General features: G+C 45.0%; 1 long non-coding RNA gene across 1 annotated transcript; it reads left to right on the top strand.

Annotated features, from left to right (window-relative positions):
- Positions 1 to 20: 20 nt before the first annotated feature.
- LOC146805913 (uncharacterized) lies at positions 21 to 22,560 on the top strand. Its single transcript, XR_014967523.1, has 2 exons — positions 21 to 278; positions 21,445 to 22,560. It is a non-coding gene; the product is annotated as an uncharacterized LOC146805913 (long non-coding RNA).
- Positions 22,561 to 23,915: the final 1,355 nt, after the last annotated feature.

Genomic DNA, 23,915 nt, shown 5'->3' with positions numbered 1-23,915 from the left:
AAGTGCATACTCTCTCTTCCGCTTCGACATAGAAAAGGGACATGAATTTCTCCTTCACAGACAGTAGGGAATAGTTAGTTTTACACCTACAGCGAGTGTATGTGCCGCTCTGACCAGCAATGGACAGTGTTTCCCCACGCTGAGTTTGCTGCTTCAGCGTTACGTTCTAATTTGTATCACAAAAGGAATGAGGAGATGTATTTGGTCAGAGCTGCCGAAAATTGGACTGGGGACCGAGGTTCAAATCCCGGCGTCAGTTAGTCATCCTGCGATTCTGGGTAACTAGCTTAAAAAGCTTGAAATGGTGTGCTTTAATGTAAACTTCTTATTGTCACTTGTAGCGCTCAGATGCCCTTGGGCCAAGTTCGCACTATATCAAAATTCAAAAAAATAGTCCCTGCACGTACGACTTAGAGGCTGATGCCTGCCTGTTTAGAGAAGATCGCAATAGCTAGTTCTGTTTATTAATCAGGTTGCATCCAATAAGGCCCACAATTGAACAGCACAGACATATGACCAAATGTCTCTAACAAAGTCAATTTTTCTGCCCCCGCTACATTCCATTTGCTCACAATATATATCAGATCTACATTCTAATCATTACATCATAGCTTGTGCTACCAAATAATACAGAACTATATTACATGCATATATGGAGTATTTGTTGAAACTGTATTATAAACAATATAGATAAGAACTGTTAGACCTGGCACCATTGGCGTGGGTCTCCCTTCCATTTTTTGCTGTTGCCTCATGTGTTTTTGCTGGTTATAGATGCTTTGGGCACTGTACCACTGCTGGTCAGTGCCACAGTGCAAGTGCTTCCTATGGTAAATTGATATATGGATTAGTGACTCCATGATTGGCTTGATTGGTTTACTTGTCAGACCCTAGTACAGTGCACTGCGTGTGCCCAGGGCTTGTAACCAATGCTGCTGGTGGGCTTGCAGCACTGATTGTGCCACCCACCGGAGCAGCTTGTAAAGTGTGTCTCAGGTCTGCCATTGCAGAGCCTGTGTGCAGTCTGGTACTGCCATGCTGACTGGGCAAGTGCACCCACTTGCCAGTCCCTAAACCTTCCCTTTTATACATATTAGTCACCCCTAAGGTAGGCCCAAGGGCAGGGTGCATTGTAGGTAAAAGGTAGGACATGCCCTGATGTATGTGGCATGTCCTGATAGTGAATTACAGCCATTTTCGTTTTTCACTATTGCAAGGATAACTGTTCTCCATAGGCCAGAATGGGCAGTTTGATTATAACATTTTATAATCCTAACTGACTCAGGGAACATGGTAGACATTCGAGTTTAGTATACCTGAACTCAGAATGATAAAATACATCTTTTAGTGAAGTTGGTTTTAACATTCTGTGTTTGAAAATACCACTTTTAGAAAGTAGGTATTTTCTTGTCTAACCATCCAAACCTGCCTCTGCTAGGCTGTGTATTCCTTGTCTGAAGTTTGAGTGACAGGGGCTGGGGGACTCCATGAGACAGGGCGAGTCCGCACAAGGCTGAATAGAGAGATCTCCATCTAGATGGGTGGGAGGGGTTGCACCTGGGACCTGAATAGGGCTGGGCCTTCCCTCCACAATGCTGGCTCCACCTCCTGTGGTGTGTCTGATGTCCCTGTCCTGCACTGTGAAAGGAAAGCAGGAGACATGTCAACAAAGTGTATTTGCTGTGAAGGGTTTTGGAGAACAGGAAAATGGCGCTCAAGCAGGAAAACGAACAGGTAAAATGAGAAGAGATAAGAACAAATGCTTTACGGTGCAAACAGGTTAGGGGAGGACCCAAAACCCCTGTGTAAGGTGTGGGCGAGAGCCCATGCCAGAACAATTATAGACAATTCCCGTGCACACGTTACTACTGGGTAAGATAATCACAGAAAGAACAACAAAGTTTAGACATCAATGTGAAGTAAGTGTTGTTTTAATTCAAGATGAGTCCATCAAAATAAAGGGCGCCTCCCGCACTTCGGCAGCCTGATATCCCTGTTCCTATTCGCCTATACCAGGCCTTCGCTACTTGGTCTTACCGACCTCCGTGAACCGGCTTTTGAATCGAATTTCCATATTGTACCTTGGATTCTCTAGATGCCATTTTGACATCTTGCCCTGAAGAGTCACGGAAAATTTTCTGTTGACGAAACACGTGTCGGCTGGCGCCCTTTATGTTGATGGACTCATCTTGAATTAAAACAACACTTACTTCACATTGATGTCTGAACTTTGTTGTTCTTTCTGTGATTATCTTACCCAGTAGTAACGTGTGCACATGTCAACAAAGTGCTCCAGGACTGACCAGAACTGGTTTGGACTAGGCAAAGGCCTATCTGCCTTCAGAGAACAAAGAGAAAAGTAGTATAAATATTGGTACCCAGACTCAAGAACTTTAGATCACTTCTGGGAATCAAGACAAACCTTTGCTGAGAAGAAGACCCAGGAAGCTGAAGGACATCTTTTGTATAATAAAAAAATGAAAAAATCGAATACATATAAAATCTGTAATTTTCCCTGCAATTCTCACTCTTCCTCTACTTGACACACATTCAGTATTAACATTTTGAGATATGTAATTACTACTTCAATCATGATGTACCACTTCAATGTCTAACCCACTATTTTGCTGAACAATGCCATTAGTACCCCTTACATTATTTACTTCTTGTTCAACATGCTCATCTTCAATATCCGTTGTTACAACAGTTTTTCTGAAGTCGTATTACTAGATACATCAAAATAATCATTCCCTTCAATACTTGATTTTACTTTATTCCTCCATAAGATTTCTTGACCTTTTTTGATTAGAACAACTGCACTTTTCTTCCACCATCCTTTGTCTGTTAAGGCAGTATTTGTTAATTTTAGTACGTTTATTGGTGAGGAATACACCAATTCCCCTTTTGTACTCCCATGGGTTTCTTTACAATCACCCATCTCCAACCTTAAATATTTTTGATTTTGCTTTGTGAATTAAATCTTGATAAATCTTAGTTTTCATCAGTTTCTTAACAATATTGGACCTAATTATGATGTCGGTCGGACACTCATCACAGTAGAATGGAACCACCCGACCATAGGTTGGCAGTTCTATCCGCTGTATTTGGATGTGACCCCCTATGGGTAGTTGGAAACATCCATTTCACTATTGTACCTTGAGCGGCAGGCGGAAAAGGCCCGCAGCACATGCTAAAATTGTGAAATGGATGTTTTTAAACATCCCTGCACCGTGTGGCAGACACAATGCCCCATTCCCCGTGCCCCTTCAGCTCCATGGTGGAGGCCTTCAAAGTCACTTTCCGACAGCCTTTCCAGGTCAGAAAGGCTGACATGGAAAGGCTGTGAGAAAGTGACATCATTATTCCAACGGCAGAGCTGCGGCTGTGTCTGCCGTCATTAAGGGATTATGATGCTTTCCGATCGAACAACGGGCTCCTTGAGCCCTTCGGAAGTGGATCGGAATCACTCCGCGGGTTTCCTACCGACCGCCGGTATTGTGATACGACGTTCGGAAGGAAACCCACGATGTCGGGCGGAAAGTCTCCGATATTCTGTCAGATGGCTTTCCGCCTGACATCATAATCGGGCCCATTATTTTTTACTCGTAATTCTTCATCATCAATTACCTTGACCATGTTTTGTAAATTCTTGCAATTTCAAAATCTAGGTGTAAGTAATGTATGTTCTTTTCTCTTTCTCAACAAATAAAAAGGAGACTATCCAGTAATAGTATTTGACGTGTTATAACAACATTCTACGTAAAATTCATACACCGACAAGTCAGATGCTAAAGCCGTCTGAATGCCCTCTTTCATAAATATTTTAACTTGTTCAACCAAACCATTTGAGGGAGGATTGTATAATGCTATTTTTCTGGTTTGTTACCATATTTTCTTAAAAACACAGACGTTTTCTGTGATACCAATTGTGTGCCATTACCAGATGCCAAGATATTCGGCAAGACCCCCACCTGCAAAATCTTTGTTAGAAACTATATAATCTCATCAGTAGTAAAACATGAAATAGTAATTAGTGAGTACACCTAAATAACACATTATCTCATCTAGCAAATTAAAAGGACCCAAAAAGTCTACTGCCAAATTGATTTAATGTCCAATAGGAATTTTCACCAAATATATTTCTTCCATGCTGGTTATCCAGTATTCATCCAACCTAACACACTCAATATATATATTTATCGGCAAACATGTAAACATCAGAATCTACACCAGGCCACTAATAGTAGTTTTGTAACAACTTCTTGGTAGCTGTAGTTCCTGGATGACCTTTATGAGCTAATCCCATCAATTTATTTCCCAATACATGTGGTACAAATAGATCATGTATTAGTAAGAGCCCTCCCTCAATAGTCAACTCATTTGCCACTTGCAAAAAAAAATTAAACACTGTATCCAAATTCCTAACTGGTGTCCAACCATTTGTGACATATTTCATGACTTGTTGCATAACCACTTCTTTTTTGGAGGCATTCACCTACTCTTTCTAAAAAAATACCACCATTACAATGTACAACTGCATCTAGAGCTGCCACAACACACTCAAAGTCATCATCTAGCTTGGTTTCACAAACTTCTTCCAGAGGTAATCTAGACAAGCAATCAGTACGTTTATTCAATCCTTCTGCATTATGCTTTACTCGAAAGTTATATTCCTGTAATTTTGAGATTAATCTCACAAGTCATGAAGATGCCTTAGCAGTGCCTCTACCGCACCCATCCATCATGGACAATAAAGGCTTCTGATCAGTCACACAATCAAATTCTCTGCACCAAAGATAGGTTTTCAGCTTCTCCACAGCCCATACACATGCTAAGGTCACTCTTTCAATAGTGCTATAAAATTTCCCAGCACTCTTAAATGTTCCAGAAATGAATGCCACAGCAACTACTTGGCTGAATACAGCTCCTAGCCCAATTGCACTAGCATCCACAGTAACTATATGTTTGCCCTGGGCATCATATGGTTGAAGAGGTGATGCATTTAATATAGCATTGTTGATTTAATTAAATACAATTTATTGTTCCATTCCCTATTCAAATTTATTTTATGCAATACTTTTGGTAATGGTTCAACAATTATGGTATATTCTATGATGAATCTAGAGTAGAGGTCTTCAAACTGAGAGGTGCCCCTTCACCCCGTGGGGGTCCATTGCAGCGTTCCCAGGGGGGCACAAATACCTCAGTAAGTACTTTTGAATGAAGTTGTCCAGGAAGCTCGTCTTTGTTTATTTTTCACGTTTCCAGGCCCTCTTCATTTAGATGACAGATGAAGTATATAAAAAGTAAGGCAGCTGCAATCCTGAGCCCTGTGGTAGCGGGGTCAGTGGCTTGGCTAAAACAACAAAATATTCTACAAATATTTTTTTGTATGTTCACATTCATAGCAACTCCATTTGAAATAATGCACACACCTAAAAGTGTAAAAGAAGGTGTAACATTAATGCACTATAAACAAATTAATGGGAAATGCAGTTGTTCACATTATGACACTTGGTTAATGTGATCCCTGTAGATATCTGTATGTGAGACCAGAGAGCCACAGAACTAAATCCTGGTTGATGCAGTGCATAATAGTGACTTGTGTATTTATAGTGCTATGAGGTCCCAGTATGTAACAGAGCAATGTGAATATGTAAGGCTTTATTCTAAAATTGCATTGAAGAATTTATAAGATAGTCTGTCACACAATGATTTTGTGTATGTGATCAAGGCCACTTGAATCTTGCAGTAAGGAAGTACCAAATTATGCGGCAGGGTTTACTAAATTATGCCGCAAGAAAAGACAAATTATGCGGTATAATGAGTCACATTTTTTGCTAGTATTACTTTGTTATTTTGACATTGTTTCACATAGTAGTACTGTCAGGGCAAATATTTCACCTCATTAGTACCAATTTAATAATCAAATACAGAAATAAGCAACTGGAAGATGACCAGTTACCCTTTGCAAAGGGCTTCCACTACGTGCAAACATGTCACCAGTTTTTTAGTAACTTTTGATCCGTTTGAGCTTGAAGCAAAATTGTGTTAAAATCTGAAGATTATACTGTAGGTGGTGGATTATGTGGTAAATCTGGCAAATCCATAATTATGCAAAAAATGCAGCAGCTGCAGAATCGAATAATTCCAGTGGCCTTGTATAAAACAAGTGCTTTCAAAGAATACATTTTAGTAATAGCTAACCAGACTTTACCTAGTGCAAGTCCTTTAACCCCTTGTGTGCGCATGACGGCTCCCGGCCGTCGTGCATTACGGTGGGCGTGTGCGCACGATGGCCGGGAGCCGTTGTAATCCCGTCCACCATTTATTTCTCCCGCACAGCGCGGGAAATAAACTCGCACACAAGGGGTTTAAAGGACACTTTCCAAAGCTCAACATACTTACATTACCTCTAAAAATAATTATTTTTTGTCATCATGATGCTATGTGGAATTACATTTTTTGTTTATAAATGAGACAGCTTCCCCCTTCTTCAGAGAGAGATACTCTGAAGAAGGTGTTGAGAAATGTAGCCTGATTTTATTTTTAAAGGCCATCACTACCATGAGTGCAGCAGGTGCATTGGCACTGGGACAATGGTGCGAGGGGTCACTGCACCCCAATAATGGAAGTGTTACTAGCACAAATGGGTGGGAAGCCATTTTCCTTGTTAGCATTGGGGCCCAGGTTACATGCAACGGGGGAGGGGATGTGGATATTTTCCCCCTTTTTTCGAAACAAAGGGGCAGACAGTCTACATTGGGTCATGTGCCTAGAACTAATGGCCAGTGGAATGGGCAGAGATGGCAGAGGGCCATCATTGGTGCTGCAGATGTAGTGGCACCAGGACCCAGGGGTGTGAGAGCCCAACTAAACCCCTATTATGACTGCTTTATTCATTACTTTTTTTGCATTAGGGCTTAGTGCACCCCTGCTGTGCCTGTGTTGCTTTCGGAATCAGATCAATGGCCCAAGAGAGGGGATAATTGAAGTAGCGGTGAGAACTTATCATTAGACTTCAGGGAGATGACAGAAAAGATGATGAGAGGAGGACTTTAGCAAAAAAGCTTAGAAGACTTGCCACTTCGTAAGGCGGTAGGTCTCATTAATGAATCAAGCGAAGTGGCACTTAGGCCCAGGAATATGATGGGCCCACTGAATCAGAATCAAGACTGTCGTACACTTTACAGTAAAACATGGCGTGATGGCCAGATGTGGCGGGGAAGGGGTGAAAGAGTCAGAGGGGATAACCTACTATTCAGGGCCACAGCTATCATTGGTGCAGAAGGTGCAGTCGCATTGGGACCCAAGAGCATGAGGTCCTTAGTTAATGGGAGTAGTGTTTTTGTCTAGTTCAGTTTTGTATGTGTTTGTTCCTTTATATGTTTCACCTTTAATGTGGAGTAAGACCTACTAAAAAAGTGCCTCTGATATTATCTCATAAGCCCCACCCCCTGTGCTCAGCCCTCGTCCTCCCATTTGCCCAAGACTGTCCATAAAGATTTGGAGGGGCCCTGACTTCAAAATATTTGAAGGGCGTCTCAGAGCAAAAAAGAAGAGTAGAATGAATTTAATGTATCCTTGTCTTCGGGATTTGGTGCTTCTCTGGTGGCTTTAACTAAATCCTTTTTAGGTGTTATACTATCAGCTGAAAAAGTATAATCTAAAACTCAATTCTTATTTGGAAAAATTTGCATTTAGATTTGCTTACTGTCATACCCTTGTCATGAAGTGTTCCCAGAACTTTTCAAAATAACATTATGATCATGAATGGTTTCAAGATTAATTAAAATATCACGCAACTGGCATAGCTGAAACTATCCTGCGATACAATATTGACCTCTGCTTTCTAACCGAAACCTAGCTGAACGACCATTCATCCCCTTACATCGATCGCTTCTACTCAAGGGCTTCGCCATCATTTGTTGTGACTGCAAGGATCGCACTGGTGGTGGATTAGCCATCATACACAAAAAAGACTGTTCCTTAACTCCCCTCCACAACACCAAATACAATACCTTTGAATATTTAGGAGCTCAGATAGCTGCTAAAGGCCCCAACCCTATCATATATCATGTCATTTATCACCCTCCTGGTGAAAAAGAACAATTCCTAGAAGACTTAACAGACCTAATTATGCAAAACTCCCTTAAAGGCAGCACAGACATTATACTAGGAGACCTAAACAAGGCAGAAGATTCTATAATACAAGCCCTATCTACCCTACTGGAAGAGAACAACCCCACCCAATACTGCGATAAACCAACCCACGAGAAAGACTCCACCTTCAATGCAATAATCTCCAAGCATAACATCATGCCCCTCCACTCCATCCTGCCCACTGACTTGACTGATCACCACCAAATCATGCTCAATCTTATTACTGTCCATACAAATGACCACCCTCAAATTTCCCGTCCCAAGCACTGGTCGAGGAACATATATCAAACCAATAAAGTAAACTTAAAAGGATTAGTCAGTTCCCAAATTTCACCCCACCGGACCTCACCTCTGCCAATGAACTCACAGCCCACCATAACAAAAATTGGCAGAACTCCTGGACACAGTCGCCCCTTTGAAACTCAAGAAATATCCCTTCCAGATCCTGGTTTAATAAGGACCTCTACAAAGAAAGGCGACACATCCGATTAACTGAAAGAAACTGGACGCAACAGCCCTAGCTAACCAATCTCTCAATCCTCCAAGCTGAATGTCAAAAATACAAAAAACACATCTTCAGAGAAAAATCATCCCACTTTCGAGCCCAACTTGACCGATCCTGAGGACCTCTTCAACATCATCAAGCAGCAAACCTCCTCTCTCCCTCAACACTTACGCAATGATTCTCCAAAGAGCTGCAAAAAATTAGTAACAATCTTCTCTGAATAAATATCTAACATTGATGTCTCTCTCCTTCCACCCACACCTCCCCCCTGCACCATGATTGCCCCCTCAGAACACAGAGGGTCTAACCGAAGCCCTGCCACTAACCAATGGCTGTCTCCCCAATCTCTCCCTATCAGCAATCCAGAACACCAACTGCAACCCATACAATTGAAAATCGATGCAATTTGAACTGAATTCGACTATTTACCTGAAGAAGAAGTCAGCAAACTACTCTCCTGCATGAAGCCGAGGTCGCACATCTCCGGCCCTCTTCCTTCTGCGCCTGTCAAAAACCTCAGCCACATCATCCCCCCATATGGACCAAAATCATCAACTTCTCCTTAGGGGAGAGGAGTTGGCCTAACAGCTAGGGCGGTCAACCTCGAATCTGGTGAACCGGGTTCGAGTCTCGGCAATGACGCTGAAAATACTGTGATTCTGAGCAAATCACTTAATCTCCCCTTGCCTAACAAAAATGAATGTGTCCTCATGTAACGCAACTGGTGCTATGTAAAGCGCTCTGGTACCCGATACCGGTTCAAGTTCGCGCTAAATAAAACTCCATGCCGGCCTCCCTTAAACTTGGACAAATCACCCACCTCGTCAAAACAAGCATTGGCATAGCCAATAGGTCTCGCCTTTGGGACTTTATAAGTGTTTAGCCATGCAACAGTTGATGTTGTTGCACCCAGGATATTGTGCTGCATAACTAAATACTTATAAGGCCCCAAAGGCAAGACCTATTGGCTATGCCAATGCTTGTTTATCTGTACTGTTTTAGTGCCTAGAAGCTCCAGCATATGTGTGCATGATAAATATTAAATACAATATACTTACCTGTTGGTGAAAAGCGCTGTGTCCATGACGATAGAGTAGTGGCCCTCTTTCGACTTGGCCCCTCGTGTCTGGTGTTTCCTCAAGACCACTGAGACAGCAGGTTTCCCGATTACATAGGTAAGAAATAATATATACAATGCAGGTCCTTGGTTTGTAATCGGAGGAACAAGAAGACAACAAGTCCCAGAATCCAAAGTAAAACACATGGTCTGTATAAGCTATTGGCACTTGGACCAAGGAGGCTTGGAGACTGAAATGAGAGCTTGGCAGGAGGACATTCAAGGCATCGCCTCTGACCTCCCAAACTTTTCCACCCGGAGAAGGTCGCACGTGAGAGAGAACGTAAAATAATGAACCCCACCTCGCCCAGCGCCAGCGAGTCAACATTGCGGCTGTGAGCGCAGCAAATTGCTGTGATTAATAGTAAATTAGGACTGATTGGGCCGCCGCGGCCATGCTAATCTATGCAAATAGGGGGCTGGGCCTAGGCAAACATTGAAGCCTTCGAGCGCGGGGATGGCAAGGCTGCTCCCGTGGGGCTGAGGCAGAGTGTACGCTGGCATTAATTTTAATGGGGCGGCGGGCGCATTAAATTACCATGCGTTTAGCGGAGCAGGGCCCTGTCACAGCCGAGGGCCAGGGCGAGCCTCTCGGGCCGCGTACAAGAGGAGGGACCAGGAAGGACTGTACTGCTGCTGTCGTTCCCTTTGAGCGCTGCATGGGCACCGGGCGCGTGTTTGGTGCACTCCAAGTACTCAACGCTGGACGTGTGCTGGCGAGAGTTCAGGGCCTCAAATTACTGCACAGGTGTCGGGCGTGAGTTTAGTGCACACCAATTACTCGACGCTGCACGTGCATCGGTGCCGGCTAGAGTTCAGTGCCCCCTATTACACGATGCCTATGTGTGTTCGGTGCTTTCCATGGACTCGATGCTGCAAGTGCACATGTGCCGGGCGTGTATTTGGTGCACTCCAATTACTCGACGTGCACCGGTGCTGGACGAGAGTTCGGTGCTTCCTATTACACTATGCCCTACACATGCATGGGGTGTGTGTTCGGTGCTTTCCAAGGACTCGAGGCTTAACGTGTACCGGTGTCGGATGTGACTTTGGTGCAGTGCAGGTAGTCGATGAATCACGTGCACCCGATACCGCGCGTGTACTCGTTGAGTGCAACAGCACCGATCCTACAATGTGCATGTCCTTTGGTGCAGTGCAAGCACTTCATGCTGCGTGTGCCCCGGCACCGGAGAGGAACTCGGCGTGGTGCAAGTTCTCAGTGCTGCACATGCACTCGATGAGCGGAATATATTCGGTGCAGATTAAATACTCGAGGTGTCGTGTGCATTTGGTATCTGGCAAGTGGGCACAACTTGAAACGTGCTTTGTGCTGTGCATGTGCTTGGTCTGTGCTAGGCATGTAATCTGTGGCGTGCAAACACGCATGGCCTTAGTTCGAGTCGGGCGGAAACACTGGTTTGCGCCAGATTTTGATGTTGCGCCGATTATTGGATTAACGCTAATAGTGTCCTTTTAATCCTCCATTTGCTACAGTTTCTGCTTGAATGATATTGCAAGGCCAAGCGGTGTGTAGGGCAGTGGTAAAGCCATGTGCAACAAGCGCGGTACCGCAAAGGCAGCTGTGTGTTTATTTTCGCATCGCGCTTTCACTTTAAGTGAAAGCGCGATGCGAAAATAAACAGGCGGCTGACTTTGCCAAAGCCCAATGAGAAGACAAGCACGCGAGTGGTGCGCGCACCACAGCGAGACATCTGTTTTGCATTATCGCGCACGCATCTGTGCACGATAATTCAAAACAGATGTGACCTGTGCGGGTAACCGCAAGCAATAGGCCTTGGGCGGAGCAAAGGTGGGACATGCACCTGCCTTTGTCCAATTGCATGCTGTCTTTCTCAGAAAGATGCACGCAAAGGCGAATAGCCTCTGAAGGAAAACAAACCACACGCACGTGCATGTGGTGAGCTTTCCAAAGCCCTTTTACTGTTTACATAAAGTCTCGCCAGAGCAGCGCATGCACGCTGCTACAGGCTCGACCTAAAAACAGACGCCGACCTGAACTAACTTAACAGCTACCTACCGATAACTAACCTCCCTTTCCTTAGCAGAGCCATCGAAAAATGGGTGCTTGCACAACTCAACAATCACATTGAAAAGTACAACCTCCACGACACCGTCCAATCGGGTTCAGGAGAGTCTGCAGTAAAGAGACTGCAATACTGAACATCACGGATGACCTTCACAGATTTCTGGACGATGGACAGGCCTGCCTCCTAGTACTCCTGGATCTCACGACGACCTTTGATCTTGTCAACCATGATATCCTTCTGAACACCCTCTCTTAGTGTGCAGCCATCGGTGGAACTGTCCTTCGGTGTTTTGCTTCTTTCCTGAACCACCAATCACAGCTATTCAAGCTAAACAGTTACACCTCCAAAGCAACACCACTCTCACAAGGAGTCCCCCAAGGATTAATCCTGTCTCCTGCACTATTCACCCTCTACATGAAACCGCTCACTATGGTCCTTAAACAAGCCAGAATTGCCTATCATCTGTATGCAGCTGACACCCAACTCAACATTAAAATCTCCTCAATTGAAGACATCCAGCACCTAAACTGTACTCTCTCAATGGTTCAGTCCTGGCTAACCAGCAACCATCTTAAGATCAACCCCAACAAAACAAATCTCCTCCTCATCCAACTGAAAGATAAGTCCTTTCCCATAGATATCTAGCTCGACAACCTCATTGCATTAAATTGCAAACTATCCATCTCCAACTCTGTCAGATCTATGGGACTACACTTGACACAAACTTGAACATGAAAGACCATATTAATGCCTCTGCTAAAAATGACTTCTACATGCTGAAACACCTTAAAAAAGTCAAACCCATCATCCCGAAACAGTGGTGCAGTCCTTAGTCCTCTCCAGGCTGGACTATGGTAACGCACAAATCACTGGCACCCCAAAAATACACTTACCCAGCTAAACTCAATGCAGCCAGATTACTTTTGGGGGAGAGTTGCTTTGACCACATAACTCCACTCTCAAGAAACTCACCTGGCTATCAATAGCGACAAGATGTATACTCAAAACTGCCTTCAAAACACACAAAGCTCTCTACATAGAAAAACTGCTCTACCTCGCAAACAACTCTCCAAGGCCGTCCAAAAGAGACCTCTTCATAGCTTGAGCATGCTACTCTGGATTCCACCCAAACGGAAGAAATGTTTTTTTCGCACCCGCTCCTTCTCCGGAAATGCTCCCAGAATATGTAACTCGCTGCCGCAGGATCTACCTGACATTCATAAACAACGTGAACTGCCAAGCCAGGTCCTCCGTGGACTGGAAACAAGCATCCTGGGACCAGTTTTGGGGTTTCACCCCTCATCAGCCAGGCTTGAATCCGGTGGCAAAGTGAGCAAGGGACTCACGTCTGGGCAAACCCTGCCAACTTAGGGCAAACAAAATGAACACAAGGCAACCAAGCTAGCCTGGCTGATGAGGGGTGAAGCCCCGAAACCGATCCCAGGATGGATGTTTGTTTCTGTTCCAGGGAGGATCTGGCCTGGCAGGTCGGGCTGGACTGTTCCCATGAGGAACAGGGTCAAGACTGATTTGCATATGGTGGGGTCCAAACTGGAGAGGGTTAGTGAGCAGAAGAAAGATGATGGATTAAAACGAGATCTGTGACGGGGGGGGGGGGGGTGAGTGTCTAAAAAGTTTCAGCGTTACGTCCTTCATCTTATTGTGCTTGCTATATCTGTGAAATAACCCAGCATGTTAATATCAAATTTACCAAATGCATTTTGATTGATACCATTCTTCATTAAATTAACACCCTTCCACAATCTGTAAAAAGTATGGTCAGCTAAAATTGTAATTGGCGAACCAGAGTCCGCCATGATGTTCAATTCCACTTCTCCAATATTCCTGCCCCATCTGCATGCAATCAGTCTGTTAGCTAGTAGCAGCACAAAAGTCAGTCGTTTCTGGTGAGGAGTAGGAGTCTCTGGAATTCATCCAAGAAGAGCAGTCCTGGTATCCAACGGTATGCCACAATCCAACATCAGAGATGGGGGATGCACAGGGGTTTGGCCACAACAGCGACCAAGATGGCCGCCCGGCGCTGAAGCTACTGCGTACTCGGCCCTGCACATCACAGAAATGGGCTGGAATTCCCATTCCTGAGCATCTGGGATGCTTCCTTTCAGTCCCCCAAAATCAGTTTGGTGGTGACGAGGTGCCTTCACGACATCTGATTGTCCTTAGCGGCTGGCGGCCCGGTCCACACCTCGGAAGCCCGACGGCGACGGGGTCCCCTGGTGAGCTTGAGGTACGAGGCCATTGGGCCTCAACAGGCTGCCTGGCCTGTTCAGACTACCCACACGGTGCATCAGCGCCCATTACTATGTTGATCGGAGTGGGCTGTGGGCTGCACTGGGGGACCACGCTACCATGTGGGCCTGGCCTGGAAGTGCTGCTGAAACTACCAGGACTTCCTGATGCAGCTTGGATTCGTGGCCCAGCTCAATAGACACTGGAAGGGATTTGTACCTCCTGCTGCTCCGGCCACGCGTCGGATGGTGGCTACCCTGCAATTGTGAACAGGGGCCTGCCCTGACGGCCTACTGTCCTTGCCTTGGCGTCACGACCCGGGCTTGCCAGACTTGCCTGCATTAAGGATCTGCAGCGTTTCGGATTACAGCTGCCCTGCAGTTATGACCCAGAGCCTGCCCTATGGGCCTATTAATCTTACCTCTCCTCTGCAACTTGTGCTTGCTGGACTTACCTCTTCTGCCTCCCTTCCTAGTCGCAGCGAATGCTGTGTGGGCTCCCCGGGCCGGATTAGGCCACTATAAGCCTACACTCGCTCGCCACCGCTGGCCTGATCGGTTTGCCTCGCCTCTGCGGTTGCCGGCTCAAGGCTGCTGACCGCTTAGGGCCCGTCATGCACACAGCCAGGGGCATAGTTTGGGGTGTTACACCTCCCTAATAAATATATTTTCTGGTATACAGTTGGGTGCAGGTGCTTTCAGTCGGGTATGGTGATGTGTGTCTTCAAAAATTAAGTTTACAAAATATTTGGCCCAATGTACGACCCACGAATTAGCGAGTCGCAGATTGCGTCGCATTTGCGACTCTCTAATTGGGATGCACAACAGTGTCTGAGACACTGTTTGCGATTCCCAATGGGGTCGCAAATTGCATGCCTCATGCATATTAATGAGGCTGTCGCAATTTGTGACCCCATTGGCAATGGCTGGCACTCCCAGGGATGGTGGCCTGCTGGGGTCAGCAGACCTCCATGTCTGGGACTGCTTTTAAATAAAGCAGTTTTTTTTATGCAGCCTATTTTCCTTAAAGGAAAACAGGATGCATTTAAAAAATAAAAATTTAACTTTTCTTTTTCACTTTTTAGGGCAGGCAGTGGTCCTTGGGACCACTGCCTGCCCTTAAAAAACATATTTGCGCATGCATTCACAAATGGGAAGGGATCCCCAGCGGACCCCTTCCCGTTTGTGTAAGTGCTTTACCACCCTTCTGAGTGTCGCAAAACATTCTTACATAGCTTAGGGAGTCACTATTAGGAAGGGACACTCTTGGAACGCCCCTTCCTAATAGCGATTTGCTAATCCTATTTTGTGAGTCAAAAATGGATTTGTGACTCACAAAATAGGATTAGTACATGGGCCACAGGTTTTTTGCGGGCGCGAACTGGTCTAAAACCCATTTTTGCACGCAAAAAACCTTTGTACATCTGGCTCATTGTGTGTAACCTCACTTAGTACTCCAACCAATCTGCATTCCTCTCCCTTTCCACTGCCCCTTAAGTCCCTCTCATGCACCCTACTGGTCGTATAGTGTATTTTAACATTATATGCCAGCATGATTGTAGGAAAATCTGAAGCTTAACCTCCCCCCCCCACCCCAATCTTACTGACCAACCTACGCCCCTGCACACAGCGTACCCAGTGGAACCTCTTGGGCGCCGACAACAATCCTCTTCTGACTTCGCCCTGCCTGCCTGGCCGCCAAGGGAATCCCCGCCGGGGCCCCCCCTATGGACATGGTGTGCTGTGACCCAGAGCAGCGCAAGTTACTGTTCAAAAAGTCTAAAGTTACTAACACACCTAAGACTGTGTCTGAGATGGAAGCGGGTGCGGCGGCGGTTCTGGCGCAGAGCAGTTGTCTGGTACTTATGCCATCATGGCAGAGCTCCGGGGCAGCTTCAGTGCCATAGCATTGTATTGCACAATACACAACTCATCCTCAACCTCCCCAGAATGACCCACATCACACCCCCATCTCAAGAAACTACACTAGTTCCCAATTCAGAAAAGATGCCAGTTCAAGATGCTGATCCATGTCTACAAAGCCCTGCACAACAAAGGTCCTACATACATTAACAAACGCCTGACTTTCCTCCCACTGACCCAAAACCTTTGATCCGCTTCCTTCTCTCTCGCAGACACCCCACAGATCTGCCGAACCAACAGTGGAGGATGCTTCTTCAAGTACGTGGCAGCCAAGGCATGGAACAACCTCTCCTTGCACCTCAGCACCGCACCATCAGTCCAGCATTTCAGGAGACAACTCAAGACCAGGATGTTCGAATGATGAAACCACCATATAGCAGCCAACATCTCCAGCACCTCGAAACCCTCATGGGTGATTTGCCATGCTTTATAAGTGCTTGATTGATTGATTGATAGATGCCAGGTTTGACACCCTCACTGGTTGCCTTGATTGTACGGGGGAAAGCCTGGACCGTCAAAAACGCTAAATTGGACGGCACGAAGGAGCGCATATCTGGCCTGGCCCCACTACGACGGCTAAGCGACTGGAGAAACTGGAATGCCTTCTCAAATCAGAAGCTATCAAGAATGAAGATTTGGAGTCACCCGGCCGCTGCAACAATGTCCACATACCACCTCGACCTGTATGTAGAATGCTTACTCTCCGACCTCTTTAGCTGCCAGAATTTCACATCCACCTTTGTTGCAGAAAGGGCCCATAGGTTCCTCGGCCCGCCCCTCTCCCGGCACACTGCCACTGCCAATACTCACCAGTCTCCTAAACTTTCGGGACTGTGATATAGCCCTAAGACTAGCATGTAAACAGGGTCCGCTCCAATATCAGTGACCTGCAATCTCCCTTTTTGCAGATTTCACGATGGCGGTTCAGGAGTCATTTCGTAAATTTGCTGACGCCAAGTCAGCTCTGCATAAGCAGGGATTGCACTATGCAATGCTTTACCCAGACTGTCTGTGGGTGGACGTTAATGGCAAAGCCCGCTTTTTCGACACCCTGGCAGAAACCCTTGCATTCTGTAAACAGCATGCCAAGGAGCGATGCGCTCCTCGACGCAGCAAGCCTGAACACCCCCCTCCAGACCTACATGCAATGGCAAGTGTTAACCTGTTTCCCCTCCAGATTGAAGCTACTGGTTGGTCCTGGACCCTTGTTTTTAGTCCCTCTGAGTTGACTTCTGTACGTACCGTACAAGGAACCCCACTGCTGATCACGTTGCCACTTCACTGGTGACAATGTATGACTCATTTCTACCTCCACTTCCCTCAGACCATCCGCCAATTGGGGCTTGTCCTCCGCAGCGTTGGTACCCCAAGCGGTACTCCACCCATGTGATTTTGAGGGTTTCTGTTTTTTAGGGACTTATACTGGGATTTGCTAGGCTCGTTACTGCTTAGTGTGGGTGAGGGTAAGGGTGACGGTTGATGGTGGGTTGTTTGTTTTTGTATGTTTGCATTCTTCAGTAGTAGAGGCCACTGTGCGTACATAATGCTGACACAGTCTGAGTATACTATTAGATAGTGGTGACACAAGGCACTGGGAAGTCTGTGGGGGATTGCACATTCATACCATGGAATATTGGAGACCTCAATTTACCCCTGCAAAAGAAAACAAATATTACAATACCTGACCCTACATGGCACATATATAGCCTTCTTGCAAAGACGCACCTTCCCCAAGGGAACGCTTATGCCTGTGCTTCCTCGTGGGGCCCACACCAATATTATTCAAACTATAGCGCATATTCACAAGGAGTCTGCACATTAATACACAAAAGTCTTCCTTGTCATCACTCTACCAACTTCCTCAATGAAGACGGCACATATGTTCTGTATCTCTGGCAAGGCTGCAATAAATATATGCCCCGAATGTTGATACTCCTGATTTCTGTCAGACACTGATGTCCCTGATAGTGCGCATAGACACTGACCACATCATACTGGGTAGTGACTTTATCATGCTCCTTGCCCCCCTTTTGGACACCACTGCTGCCATACCAGCGGCTAAGCCACGTTCGCGAACACATTTTACTCCATACCACACAATAAAGGGACTCGTATTGACTATTGGCTTATCTCGGAGACCCTCGCCCCATGGCTGGGCTCTGTTTCACACCTTGCACACACTCTCTCTGATCACTGCCTGGTCCAGATGGTGCGGCGCATTCCTATTGGAGGGGTCTTAGAGCGGCACTGTAAAATTAGACGCCTGGAGAATTCAGGGTGGGGTGACGTTGTGGCTCTCACCAGATTTTCTTACCCAGAAGGCCTTGCAAACCTCACTAAAATACACATTTTCCTCACATTTATGTGATGGAAAGTTCTAGAATCTGTAGAGAGCCACAAATTTCCTACCACCTAGCATTTCCAAGTCCCCGATAAAAATGGCACCTCGACTTGTGTTGGCAGGACTAGTGCCTGTGACAGGAAATGCCCCAAAGCGCACCATGGATTACATTTTTCCACTGAAACCGGACATTTTTTAAATATTTTGCAATGTGGGTAGCTGTGGATATTGGGCCCTAGCTCAGCCAGAACCTGGTGAAACCTAGCAAATCTCTACATTTTTCTAAAGTAGACACCCGGGGGAACTTAAGGTGGGGTGACTGTCACCCGCACCAGGTTTTCTCACCCAGAAGCCCATGTAAACCTCAAAATTTGACTTTAAAAAAACACATGTTCCTCAAATATCTGTGATGCAAAGTTGTGGAATCTGTGGAAACTCACAAATTTGCTACTATCTAGCATTCTCCCAACTCTCCTGATAAAAATGGTGCATCCCTTGTGGCGGTAGGCCTAGTGCCTGTGACAGGAAAGGGCCCAAAACACAATGTCACAAAAATGACCTGATTTGGCAACGGCGGTAGTTGTTTTTGGGCCAGGGGACAATTTCACCCCCGGAAACCTAGCAAAGCCAAATATTTCTTAAAACTAGACAACCACGTGAGTCCAGGATGGTGTGCCTCACGTGGATCCCACAAAGGTATCTTACCCACAATGCCCTGCAAACCTAAAACTTTGCCTAAAATTGTATATTTTCCTTGTTAACTTCAGGAATCAGCAGGACTCAACAAAATTCTTACCACTCAGCATTCCCGCACTTGTTCCGATAAAAAGAGTACCTCTCTTGTGTGGCTGGGCCTAGAGCCTGTGACAGGCACACATCAAACCAAGGTAAATGGGAGTTCCATGGGGCAACTCCCATAGACCTTGGTTTGATGTACCTGTTGGAGGCACTAGGGATGGGGATACTTTAGTCCCCAGTGGGACAGAAAGACTCCAATGCTCATTCTGGAGTAGGACTATTGTCTTGCTGCCCGAGTAGGTCGCCCCAACCTTTTGTTTGTTTCTGTGTCATGTTAAAATCCCTGGTGTCTAGTAGCCTTTCTGCTGTCCCCTGGGCCGATTTTGGGTATAAACACCCTCAATCCACACCCGGGGGGGGGGGGGGGGGGGGTGCAGGAGCTGGAGGGCTGAAAGACTGATGCACCTGTTCTGGGGTGAGATCATGGCGCGATGCCTGAGTGAGCTGCCCCCACCAATTATTTTTGGGGGGACCCATTTTTACATGGTGTCTAGTGGCCTTTATACCCATCCCCACCCCTCTCCCCTCCCCTGGGCCAGATTTCAGGTAAACACCCTAAATCCGCCCACAGGAGCTTGTGGGGGAGGCACTAAGACTGATGTACCTATTCTGGCATGGGAGTGCAGCGTGATGCCAGGGTGAGCTGCCCCCACACCCTTTTTGTTGCGCCCTCCTAAAAAGAAAGGGTGCAGGGGCATGCTCACCCAGGCATCACACTGTGCTGTCACCTTAGAACAGGTGCATCAGTCTTTCTGAACTGTGATGTGGATTGAGGGTGTTTACCCATAATCTGCCCTGTGGGAGAGAAAGGCCACTAAGCATCTGGAAAACTATTCCCAAAATTAAAAAAAACAGGGTGGGTGCAATTCACTCAGAGTGTGTGCCATTCTCCAACCCCAGAATGGTGCATCAGTTTTTCTGCCCTCTGGGGATGGATTGAGGATGTTTACCTAAAATCTGACCCCAGAGATAGAAAGGCATCAGGGAATAAATATGCCCAAAAAAACAAAGAGGGTTGGGCGGCACCTTGCCCCTAGTTGTTAATGGGCACTACAGTTTTTCTGACCTCGTGGGGCAGATGGTGTGTAAAACAACCCCCAGCCCCTTTGTTATATGGCACAGAAAAAGACTCCCCTAAGATTAGATTGGAGGCAAAGACTTCATATCTAACCATGGGTAGCAGTAAGATGGTCAGGGTAATTTTTGGGTGGGGCTCGACTCGATGTCTGGGCAGGCCTTCACCGGCAATTAAAAAAATAATGCCCCTGGTGTCCATTGGGCTTTCTGCACTCCCTCCCCCCGCCATTGGACAGATTAGAGGTAATGACCTCCTATGAGCTGGGTGAGGGGGAAAGGTGGGGTTGGTGGGTGAGGAAAAACTGTTGAGGTCATTTTGGATTGGGGGCTCAACCCGATGTCTGGGCAGGCCGCACCTACCCCGACAATAAAAACAATCTCACTGACATTGATAGAGCTAGATTTCATCAAGATTTAGCATCGCTCTGTTTTGTGTTTCAGACAGACTGCATTTAAAATAGCACACAGATTTTGGTGCAAGTGAAAACACATGGCACATGAAACGTGAAATGAGGCCTAGTCAAATGCTTTTTAAAAGTGGCACTTTTAGTGCATGCAAAGTGAAAGACATGAAATGAGGCCTGGTCAAAATGCTTTCAGTCTGAAATGCTTGCATTTAAAACCATGCTTAATTCATTTAATCATGGATGTTTAATGTGTTAGATTTAGATTTAACCTCATAATAGAATGTACATTTCATTTAGAGAATGTTTTTTTTTACTTTTAAAGTAGCACATAATTGTGCTGAATTAACATGTGTTTTTGCAGTGTAGAAAACTCGTGATTTCAGTTTCCTCTTTAGCTTTGAAGATAAGATCTACACTCCCTGTTCCCGTCTCAAGAGACGTTGGATTTGTTGCATTTTTAGACAATGTATTTTCAGTTCATAACACATCTTTCTTATAAAGAGTATTAATTATTCAACCATGCACCAACACTACATGTGGGGCAAACGCATTTTGCATGAAAAGCTATCTAAAACATTAAAGTATGTTGCTATGAGTATGTATTAACTGTTTGCGCTTTGAAAATTTGCACTGGTGCATGTTTATGCTATGTTCTACATTGCACATTTTGCATGTGGTGCACAAATTATAGAACAGCTGCTTTAAACTAATAGCTTTTGCTAGGTAATAACTAATACAGGGTACTAGTATGGGGGAGGTAAACATAGTGGGTTTTACTTCATAAATTAATATTCTTTTGTGTTTGTTTTACTTTAGTATACATTTTGGGCCCACAATAAAATGGCTGTCTAAGAATCCAGCATGGCTGAGAATTGTTAGCAGTGGGCTGAATGAGAGACGCATGCGCAGAAGATTGTGCCAGCTGCATGAACAGCCAAGTGCCTCAAGTGAAGACACATGGGGCAAGGCCACAATGAACTGTACACTCCTGTCCCTGTGCCAATGTACCAGTGTTTGTGGGAGAGTGTCATCCCTGCGTGCGATGTGAAAGCAAGAAGGAAATGGACCGATACATTTTTCCGCTTAAATGTTGTAATATTGTATAATTATTGATGGTGAAACATATGACTGTATTAAGCCTTAACGCTTCCATTGTTAAAACTGGTATGAGTTGGATTTGCAATGAGAACAGGATGATGAGGCCCTCATGTCACCTATGCTAACCAATCACAGTGCGAGTTTCTACTCAAACTTCAACATTATTAGTAGTCAGCCAAGAATCAGAGTATAAATAATGACCCCTTAGGGGGCGTGTCTGCCTTAGAGGAAAGATGAGGAGAGGGAGCAGATGAGACCAGACATCATATGGGTTAGGTACGTGAACGTCGCGGGTGCAGCCTCGGAGGAGATTGCATCCGAGGAGAGACAGAGGGAGGAGGGAGCAAAGAGGCATAGGCTAGCCTTGCACATCATATTTTTGGCAAGGCAGATCACATTCCTCTGTGGACTTGTGAAGGGAGGGCAGCCTCTCTGTAAGAGACACAGAGAGACAGATGAACAGACCAGGGCAGAGAGAGCAGCTGATGGAACAGGTTTAGATTTAGATGCTAAAACTCTAAGTTTATGCTTTGACTAACTCGTTTTGAAAAGATTTGTCTTGTTTATTTCTCTTTATGGGAGATTGTTGCCAATTATTAATTAGCCTTGCAAAACTCACTCTTGAATTATATTTTCCTGAACTCTTTAAAGAATTCTGACTGACATGTGATGCCTCATTCCCTTCCTGGAATGCCTTGTATTCAGTCTGTAATATGTTCTGTATTAATTCTATTTTTCCTATTTTCAATTCTGTAACCTGATTGATATTTGACTAATGAATAAAGGGTCAGAGAACCTTAACTTTTAACTAGAAAATTAAACCCTTTAAAAATATCCAAAACTCTCTTTATTGGCTTAAATATTAATTGCATTTTGATTTTTCATGTTTATGAAAAGTCTCCTGAAGGTGATACACGGTGGCAAAGGTCCATCACCTTGAAAGCGGTAAACTAGAGGTAAATGAGGTTTTGCATTGAGAAATTACCGTGAAATTACTGCTGGATCAGTTTTGGGTAGCAGAGGTAAGGTTAACACCACCACCAGAAGGAGCATAGTTTAGTTTAAAGCCTAAATAGCGCTAGAAAATAATTGCCCAAGTTAGATAAATGTCCAGATTCTCAAAAGAAAGTCCTGATTCCAATGCTCAGAACCTGAAGACTGGCAAAGCAGTTCTAGAAGGTGATGCAAGAAGGCGATTGCTGGAGTCGTGTGAGTATCAATAGGGTTGTGAAATGTTGTTAATGTGCTAGGATGTATTTTTTGAAGTGTTGATAATAGTAAGGGTTTTGACTGTTGGTGAAATGTTGCTAATTTTAAATTGATGGTTTTATTGATTATATTGGTAATTTCATAGGACAGAATTTTGGATTATTGATTATATGTTCTTAACATGAAAAGTTAGTATCGCGTTTTATGTTGTCCGGAAGCACAAGTACAGTGATACCTGGAAATTCCTGGGAAAGGAACAGCGGGTGTAGCCACACTGCTCCGAGGTTACTCGTCTGTTGGAATAACACTGAGAAGCTATGCAGGGCTGGCAGTGTTAAAGTAGGGAATATTTTCTGTGAAAAAGTGAGAGTGATTGATAGCAAAGAGTTAGCTGGTGAAACTTTGGTGTTATATCAGCTAGAAAGGGTAACCCTGAAGGAGTAGAAGGTTCTTCCGAGCTTGAGTGACAGCAAAGAGTTCGCTGGTGAAACTTTGGTCTTACATAACCTAGAAAGGGTAACACCAAAGGAGTAGCAGGTTCTTCTGAGCTTGAGTGAAGGGTAAGCGGAAGGGATTTATTCGCAGTGTTTGAAGAGTAAACGGGAGTTCTTACTTTGTGAAGAGAAAGCGGAACGTGTTACTCGCAGTGAAAAGAAATCTATCCTTTATTTAGTGGAACAGGCAGAGTAGCAAATGTTTGTATGTTGTTACTAACAGAATTTTGATTAAGAAAACTCAGAAAAATATTGCAGTAAGATATTGTTTGAGAGGGTCAGTAGCTGGAGTTAAACTGACTGAAACTGAAACTGACAGCATTGGAGAAAAGAAATTACATTGAATTATTGCAGAAATTAAAATGTTTGAAGGTTTAAAGAAACTGTTGGGAGGTAAAGTGAAAAATTTGTTTTTAATTGATGATGCTCCTGAAGGAACACCCGTGCATTTTATGTGTACCAATATGGGACAAAATTCATGTATGT

Source organism: Triturus cristatus, chromosome 8, assembly GCF_964204655.1.
Source record: "Triturus cristatus chromosome 8, aTriCri1.1, whole genome shotgun sequence".
Lineage (NCBI taxonomy): Eukaryota > Metazoa > Chordata > Amphibia > Caudata > Salamandridae > Triturus > Triturus cristatus.
Note: the sequence above shows the minus strand (reverse complement) of the source record. Positions and strands in the feature narration are given on the sequence as shown.